This window comes from Eleutherodactylus coqui, chromosome 13 (assembly GCF_035609145.1).
Source record: "Eleutherodactylus coqui strain aEleCoq1 chromosome 13, aEleCoq1.hap1, whole genome shotgun sequence".
NCBI lineage: Eukaryota > Metazoa > Chordata > Amphibia > Anura > Eleutherodactylidae > Eleutherodactylus > Eleutherodactylus coqui.
The window spans coordinates 90,565,621-90,574,700 of record NC_089849.1 but is presented as its reverse complement, the minus strand read 5'-3'; the positions used below and the strand labels follow the sequence as shown (position 1 = coordinate 90,574,700).

Here is a 9,080-nt window from a genome sequence, read left to right as displayed (position 1 = left end):
CTCACATCACTTCGGGGAAGTAGCGATCCTCCGCCGAAGCTTTTATTCGCGGCGGAGGATTGCGAAGTGATTCCCATTGTTTTCACCGTGCGCCCTTCCCACGCCCTGCGATGTTTTTTCCGGTCCCATTGAAAACAATGGGCGATGCGTTCCAAAGATAGTTAATGGCGCAGTTTTTTCCCAGACCGCAATGCAGGAAAAAAAAAATAAAAAATCGCTCATGTATATACGAATGGGGTTCCTATTCGTGTGAGATTTGTGCGTCTCGCAATGCACAAATCTTGCGCAATTTTCTCGGCCGTGTGAAAGCGGCCTCACCTTTGAAGCCTTCATCTGTCAGCGCTCCCCGGCCGTAGCGTAGCGCCGCTCGTCACATAAAGTGGAGTCACGTGATCAGCGGTGCTGTGCTCCCTTGAGAGCGCCGGCAGCACGGAGATTTCGGAAGCGAGAGGAGCGCCATATCTTCTGAAATCACGGATACGCACCTGATTTCCATTAAAAATCCGTACCGATGCTGCGCAAAAGAGATTGAAAATGTGCTACAAATCCGGTTTTTTTTTTTAAGATCCTGTAGGAAATAATGGGCGATTTCTTACAATTTTACAAAAAAAAAAAATCGCCCTCGCATGTCATGTGATTTGCACGCAAATGCGATTTTTACCATTGAAACTATTGGAAGCACTTGCGTGACGATTGCACGGTCGCGGACGCAAAGCATTTTTTAAGCAAAAACGGGTCGTTCTCGCATCCAGAATCGCAATCCTCCAATAAACTCCGACCGGTACCGCGCTCGCCCCGTGTGAACACACCCAACTGGGTCACCAGCTCGCTCTTTGGTGTCACACAGAGCGGCTAAACAGGGCGCCCTATAAGGCAGGAGGGATTGGGGTATCAGGACAGCAAACACTCCTCTACCTGCGCCTCTTCTAATCAGCATTACACCCACGTGGGGCTCACACTGCTGTCAATCAAACTTGCGCAATCCGGTCCCTCCTACCCTGCTGGATTCCATGGAAACCACAGCAGCCAGTAGGAGCAGCGCGCTGATGATTGACAGCAGTCTCCAGCCTCTTTCCTGCAGGAGAGGGCGGGAAGAAGAGGGAAGAAAATGATGGAGAAGCAGCGAAGTAACGGTTTCGAGATGATTGACGGCGCCGACTGCCAATCACAGGGGAGAGAGGGGGCGGAGGAGCGGCGACGTAGGCCAATAGCGGAGGTGGAAAGGGTAGTGTAGCTCCTCCTAGTGTCGGTAGGCGTGGTCGGCGAGGTGACGGGCTGGTGGTTACCGGGAGGCGCAGAGACAGAGAGAGGGAGCTCAGGAGCCGCCGGTAAGAGGGGGATGGGGGCCGGGAGGGTTCCGTCTCAGTGGCTGCATGATAACGGTAGTCCCCCGCCCTGCTGGCGGCCTCACCCGCCCAGGGCTTCACGGCAGCTCTGCAAGTGTCCTTCCATTAATGTGGATGTAATCCCCTCTGGTGCGATGCCCCCAGCTCTACCCTCCTCAGATACCAGGCTGCCCATGCTGTCAGCCGCCACCCCTGAAATATCACCCCCTCCCCCCAGATTCCTGTGCCCCCTGAAGTGCCCACTGTGCCCCAATGCCATGTGCAAGATTCCTCCTGCCACAGAATACCGGGATGTTAAGGATCTGCCCGGATCTTGGGGGTGAAGCGGCACCCTAACGCCCGTCCGTGAGTATGAAGACGCTGTGTATGGCGCCCGCCGCACGGAACGCTGCCCGTTCATTCCAATGGATGCCTTCACAGCGGCGTATTGTTGGTCGCGGGATAAAAAAACGCATCTTGGTTCGTATTACTGACCGCTGTACCCCATCGCAGGCGAAGGGCGTGCGCGAATACGCAGGAAAAACACGTATCTATGTGCAATCGGCGGGGCTTTCTACGCTTTTCTTTTTTAACGCAAATCCGCTACCTTTTTGCACGGGCAAGAAAAATGCCAACTTGGCAGAAGCCCACATGGTATGAGTGGCGCGGCCCGTGAATACGCCACGTCCTGGCACAGCGGGGTGAATGCCCCCACGTTATCAGCTCCCCAGAAGGATGCCCCCTATAGAACGCATGGCGCCTTGCCAACCCGTAGCGGTCCGCACATTCCTGTACGTCTCATTGTCCGCCCTGTTTCCGTACGTAGCCGCGCGGGATGCCCCGTGTAGTTGCCTGGCAGTGCCAACCTGTTTTGCCCATCTTAACACTTCCCTCTAAAATCCACCAAAGCCGAGCCCACGTATACCTGCGGGGTGACATGCCAGGATGCCCCTTCCGTGCACACTCAGCGTTGCCCCCCTCCCAGTTTGGATGACAATGTAATCTATATCTGGATGGTGATCATCACTATTTCTGCTGTGCTTTGCAGAGATGAGGTGTGCATGGATCTGCCAGGGATGATGCCACGCCGGGTACTGCCCCCCTTCCATTCATTCAGTAATTGTGGAGGCAGCCATGTTTTGTTTGCAGCAGCCGAAGGGTTAATGGATTGTCCATATGGCGGCGGGTTCCTTTAAGGGTGGCTTAGCCTCCTGTCATCTGTATGTGGCACGCCACGGGCACTCGGCGGGTGCCTCCTCGCACATGATCGGCGGCACCACCCAGCTCTGGGCTAGTGAGCGGGCTCTCATCAGCTCCCGTAGGGTGGGCTTGCTTGACCTTGTTTAGTGGGGTGGGGTGGGGAGGGGATGCAGGGAAAGGGTTAAGTCTGAGAAACAAATGTGGAGAAGGGTTACCGGCGGGCGCTGGGTGGGCGGCTGCTCAGATCTTATTGCAGCAGCTCCCAGGGAACAAAGAGCCTGTCTACATCATGACTTGCAGCTTCCATGCGCTCCGGCCCCCTCAGGCCCAGCCTGGCACGCCTGTCCTACCCCAAATATCCGTATCGGGGTCAGCCGCTGCCATGTGCTCCCCGTTACATGGCTGTCTAGGCAGCAGTGGGTCTTCCCGAAGCGTCGCCCGCTATGTAATCTCCCCCCGAGCCGCCAGCCTTATAATCGGCACTATTATATGCAAATGTTACAATAAAGATGGATTTAATTTGTCTTCTAAGAAGTTCTTAATTCTTTTCAGACTCTTGAGACCCGGAGGCGGCCGGCCGAGTAATCTGCTGCCGCTTATGCCCACGATTACTTGTAGGATCGCTGCGGGGGGTTATAGATGTATACAGGAGGGGGCACTGGTGTAGGATGGTCAGCGCTGGGCATGGGGGGTATCTGCTGTGTTAGGGGGAGATGCTAGTATTGGCTTGTGGGGGGCTCGGTAAATATACTGCTCAGTGTCGTCCTCCTCATCGGACCCCCAGAATCAGCCGGGTGTGCGCGATACAGGAGGGTCCTCAGGAATGGCGGGCTCCGTTTAGAAGATATCGGCTATTTAAGGGGGAGGGCGCCACTCAGAATCCCCGCTGATTCCCCCGGCACGTGGTTGGTGCAGCATGGCCGTACGTCCGTATCGGTGCAGGGGCTCATTCACACGGACGCAAGAGCGTTGCGTAGTGCCCGTTAATGAAAAAACGCTGCAGTCCTGTCCGGGTGCGGACTGTAATAGCCCATTGACATCAGTGGGCGTGCGCAAATGTGCAGGAAGCCTGCGGAATCGCTGCGTATTTATGCATTAACCTAATGGGAGTTTGTACGCTTTTTTTGCACATGCAAATGCACATCATACGTACGATTGGCGGAAGAACGCAACGTATTAGCGTATTCTGGCCTGTCGATATGCTGCGTCTTTACAGCCCGCATTCCGCGTACGGCGGTGTGAGTGCACGGCTTCACTCCATTGACATTAACTGCAGCAATGCCTCCCATTGGGGCGGGTTGCGCGTGTTGGAGGCCCGCAGCGGATTCAGTTTGTAAGCCCGGCCGGCGACCCTGCGTACGGCACTGTACTAGATCGCACTTGACTGCGGAGGCTCGCAGGCGGTCGTGTGCAGTATAGGGTTGGCTTATCTCCTGCACCATTAATTGTGCATGGGCTGCGGGTCGGATGCCTCCATTGACATCAGTGGGGGTCATCTGCAGTAAAATAGGGCGTGCAGCCATTTATTTCTTTTTTCCGCTCACGGAATATGCAGTTTGTATCTGCGAGTGTAAAGGAAAATTCGAAAGTGCACGCCTTTCAATGCCCGCGTTTTACCGCGAATCGTCCGTGCAGTCGCCGATCGTGGAATTCACAATTCAAATCCGGTCATGTGAGATCGGCCTTCTCATTGCGGTCAGTGTCAGAGGCCTTGACGACTGATCACCATGTCTGGCCGGCCTCACTGACGGATTATCAGCTGATCAGAGGCGATCCCGAGTGGCCGATCACTATTGACAACCTTTCTGTAGGAAACGTCATCGCTAGTGAATGCCCGGAATACCCCTTTAAGGCAGTAATATAACCAGGGCACAAGATGGGGTTGCCCGTGGAACTATAGACTTTAATAGCCAGTTTGGCCAGCTAGCCTTGCTTTAGAAGCCAAGACAGTAAGAGCTGCGGTCCCAAGAAGTTGGCCGCCGCCAGCAGACTTCCGGATGAATCGGTTTCTAGGGTTCTCGTTGTAGATCCTTTCTGCCGGAGTGGCATCCAGCCTGTATGTTGTATCCTGGCAGATGTGGGGTTGGTGTTTCGGGATTCACCTTGTGCTTGACACTAGAACCCCCCGACAATGACCCGTTCATGCCGGGCATAAGCTTTTTAGGGAGCCGGTTACTGAGAGAGCATGATGTAATGGAGGTAGTACAAGGCATGGCCGATTTTTTTTTTTTTTTTTTTTTTTTTTTGCGTATTGCAAAAGGGAAAAAAAAATGACTGCGTGTTTAGCACATTTTCACGCCTGCAAAAAAGGCGGCCACCCTGCTTTCACGCATAAGTGCGTATTCATGCAATCCCATTGGGCTGTTTGCGTTGAGTAATACAGACCAAAATAGGGAATGCTGCCATTTTTAAAAAATTTTTTCATTTAATTTTTTTTCACGTATGTGAAGCAGATACCTGAATACCCCAATGTAGACCAATCCCGCTCAGCCTTCATCAGACCAGCCGTAAATGTGCTCCATACACAGATCTTATTTGTATAGCACCTACCTATTCCACAGCGCTTCCAGGTAATTTATTAATTACCCCCCACCAAGTTAGGTACGCATTTTACCGACCTCGGAAGGCTGAGTCGACCTTGAGCCGTCTACCTGAACCAAGCAGAGATTGAACTTGCAACCTTCAGGTCGTGAGCGAGAGCTTAGGACTGTCTTAACTCTCTGCGCTACATGAGGCTGTTTAACAACTGCCCATGCGCCTTTTCACGGTGTTGCATCAGAATGCCGGCCGGCATGGATCTCCCATGGCAGGTGGGAGTAGTTGCGGATGACAACCTGGCACTTGCTCTAACAGCAGGGACCAGAGAACCCTCCTATCCCTGCCATCTAACCCTTTTACATGCAATCTGTGCGTTCGTCTTCAGCTGCCAAGAAGAGCAGACAGGCGACGCGTCATAGTGAGCGCTGCAGCCCATTCATTTGGGCAATCGGTGGGGGTCTCAAGACCCGGACACCCCGCGGTTCCGAACTTTTGACGTGTTCAAATGTTTTTAAACAATGCAGTAAGGCTGCCTATCCACGGGCGTGGCGGAATCCCGCAACCAATCTCCGCCGCGGGAGCCGCCGCCCCTGGAGCAGGAGCCGGCAGATTGATCTCCGCCGGTCAGCCTATCTGACAGATAGGTCCCCGCAGACGGCCGGGTCGAATCCCGCTGTGAGAATTCTCGCAGCGAAACCAGACCCGAGCCCCTGCGGGGACCAGTGTGGCACTCACTTCTCCCGTGGCTCCTGCTCTTTGATGTGCCGACTGCTGGCCAGCCGTGCCTGTGCAGAGCCGGGGCGCATGGAGAGACATTTATGTGCGTGCGGGCCTTTAAGGTGATGTATACTTTTTGTCTGCAGCTAGGGCTTATTTTTGGAGTAGTGCTTATATTTCAAGTCTCCCACCGTCTCCCATGCGGCGCTACAAACTCGCACGACTTTGTAGCACTGCAAAATCTCGGTATCACTGCGAGAAACCGCAGCGATATCGCACCGTGTGAAGGAGGCCTAATGTATACGGCCGTGCACATGAGCCATAAGTTGAAATTCCCCCTTTAAGGCTGGGTTTAAACAACCAGGTAAGAGTCCGCACGTGGGAACCCCGCAGCGGCTTCCGTCTGTGAGCCCAAATGGCGACCCCTGCATAAGGTATTGCGTATGCTCACGGACGCTTGCAGGCAGTAATGCGAAGTACATGGTTTTTTTTGGGGTGGTTTGTATTTCCTGCGCCGTCGCTTAGGGATGACTCGCGTACCCACATTGCATATGGGCAGCAGGTGGCACGCCACCACTGACATTAATGGAAGCCATCCATGCTGATTTGTACCCGTATGTGTGAAGGAAAATACGAAAATGCCTGCCTTTCAATGTGCGCATTTTACCACGGACGGCAATCACCGGATCCGCAATTGAAATCCGGTTGCGTGCGACCGGCCTAATTTTTGGCCAGAGATGAATCTCGACGTGTTCATAGTTGGTACGGTGATCCTAACATATTGGGGCGACGCCAACTCCTTTGCTCCATTTCCCATGAACGGAACCCCAAGCTTAGCGTTCCCCCTCCCTTCTGTAGTGCATACATGTTCCACGGTCGTCGCTCACGTTGGGCTCTGCCCCATGGCGGCTCTGATCTACAGCACATTCGTCTATTGGTATATGTTTGATTCATACACTTGTCCGTCTGCTCTTGTATTGGACTCTCAGCAGGCAGATGTGGGCATTGTGCTGCCAGCCGTCATGTACTTGGATTTTAGGTTGGTGAGGGTCTGGGAAGGGAAGGTAGAGATGCGCAAACTTCAATGAGATGTTCGGGTTTTGTAGTGGCTCAGATGACGCACTGATGGGCTTCCTGTAGGTTTATGAGGGTCCGTGTGTTTGTGCCAGGAAAGAAGTAACAGGTGAAGTCATTAGTCACCCGGCTCAGTAATAAGGGAAGTCTATATCCAGTCTGATTGCTAAGTACATCCCCTACTGGGAGACGGCAAAATCCACACTCATCCAAGTAGAATGTCTCCAGGGAAGTGCTAAAACTAGTCACTTGTTCACAGAGGCGGGTTGTATGTAGTTCACATCAGTGATGTAGTGTCATTATTACTAAACTACGCGGCAGATGCTGTGTGTTGCTGATTCTTTGTTGTCTTTAATTGTCCGTCCCTCATATTAACGAGCACAACTAACACTTTTCTCCTATGTACAAAATTGCTATAATGCTGCCCCCTATGTACAAGAATATAACTACTATAATACTGCCCCCTATGTAAAAGAATATAACTGCTATAATACTGCCCCTACGTAAAAGAATGTAACTGCTATATTACTGCCCCTATGTAAAAGAATAGAACTGCTATAATACTGCCCCTACGTAAAAGAATGTAACTGCTATATTACTGCCCCTATGTAAAAGAATAGAACTGCTATAATACTGCCCCCTGTGCACAAGAATAGAACTGCTATAATACTGCCCCCTGTGCACAAGAATAGAACTGCTATAATACTGCCCCCTGTGCACAAGAATAGAACTGCTATAATACTGCCCCCTGTGCACAAGAATAGAACTGCTATAATACTGCCCCCTGTGCACAAGACTAGAGCTGCTATAATACTGCCCCCTGTGCACAAGAATAGAGCTGCTATAATACTGCCCCCTGTGCACAAGAATAGAGCTGCTATAATACTGCCCCCTGTGCACAAGAATAGAGCTGCTATAATACTGCCCCCTGTGCACAAGAATAGAGCTGCTATAATACTGCCCCCTGTGCACAAGAATAGAACTGCTATAATACTGCCCCCTGTGCACAAGAATAGAACTGCTATAATACTGCCCCCTGTGCACAAGAATAGAACTGCTATAATACTGCCCCCTGTGCACAAGAATAGAACTGCTATAATACTGCCCCCTGTGCACAAGAATAGAACTGCTATAATACTGCCCCCTGTGCACAAGAATAGAACTGCTATAATACTGCCCCCTGTGCACAAGAATAGAACTGCTATAATACTGCCCCCTGTGCACAAGAATAGAACTGCTATAATACTGCCCCCTGTGCACAAGAATAGAACTGCTATAATACTGCCCCCTGTGCACAAGAATAGAACTGCTATAATACTGCCCCCTGTGCACAAGAATAGAACTGCTATAATACTGCCCCCTGTGCACAAGAATAGAACTGCTATAATACTGCCCCCTGTGCACAAGAATAGCACTGCTATAATACTGCCCCCTGTGCACAAGAATAGAACTGCTATAATACTGCCCCTGTGCACAAGAATAGAACTGCTATAATACTGCCCCCTGTGCACAAGAATAGAACTGCTATAATACTGCCCCCTGTGCACAAGAATAGAGCTGCTATAATACTGCCCCCTGTGCACAAGAATAGAGCTGCTATAATACTGCCCCCTGTGCACAAGAATAGAGCTGCTATAATACTGCCCCCTGTGCACAAGACTAGAGCTGCTATAATACTTCCCCCTGTGCACAAGACTAGAGCTGCTATAATACTGCCCCCTGTGCACAAGACTAGAGCTGCTATAATACTGCCCCCTGTGCACAAGACTAGAGCTGCTATAATACTGCCCCCTGTGCACAAGACTAGAGCTGCTATAATACTGCCCCCTGTGCACAAGACTAGAGCTGCTATAATACTGCCCCCTGTGCACAAGACTAGAGCTGCTATAATACTGCCCCCTGTGCACAAGACTAGAGCTGCTATAATACTGCCCCCTGTGCACAAGACTAGAGCTGCTATAATACTGCCCCCTGTGCACAAGACTAGAGCTGCTATAATACTGCCCCCTGTGCACAAGAATAGAGCTGCTATAATACTGTCCCCTGTGCACAAGAATAGAGCTGCTATAATACTGCCCCCTGTGCACAAGACTAGAGCTGCTATAATACTGCCCCCCTGTGCACAAGACTAGAGCTGCTATAATACTGCCCCCTGTACACAAGACTAGAGCTGCTATAATACTGCCCCCCTGTGCACAAGACTAGAGCTGCTATAATACTGCCCCC

At 51.7% G+C, this 9,080-nt stretch overlaps 1 protein-coding gene across 2 annotated transcripts in view; it reads left to right on the top strand.

Moving 5' to 3' along the window:
• Positions 1–1,263: 1,263 nt before the first annotated feature.
• The window catches only part of MYH10 (myosin heavy chain 10), a 94,993-nt gene continuing 87,176 nt past the window's right edge, over positions 1,264–9,080 (top strand). For both annotated transcript variants that reach the window (XM_066586558.1, XM_066586557.1), the window contains exon 1: positions 1,264–1,328. The gene's annotated coding sequence lies outside the window, so the exon portion shown is untranslated. The remainder of the gene's footprint in view (positions 1,329–9,080) is intronic.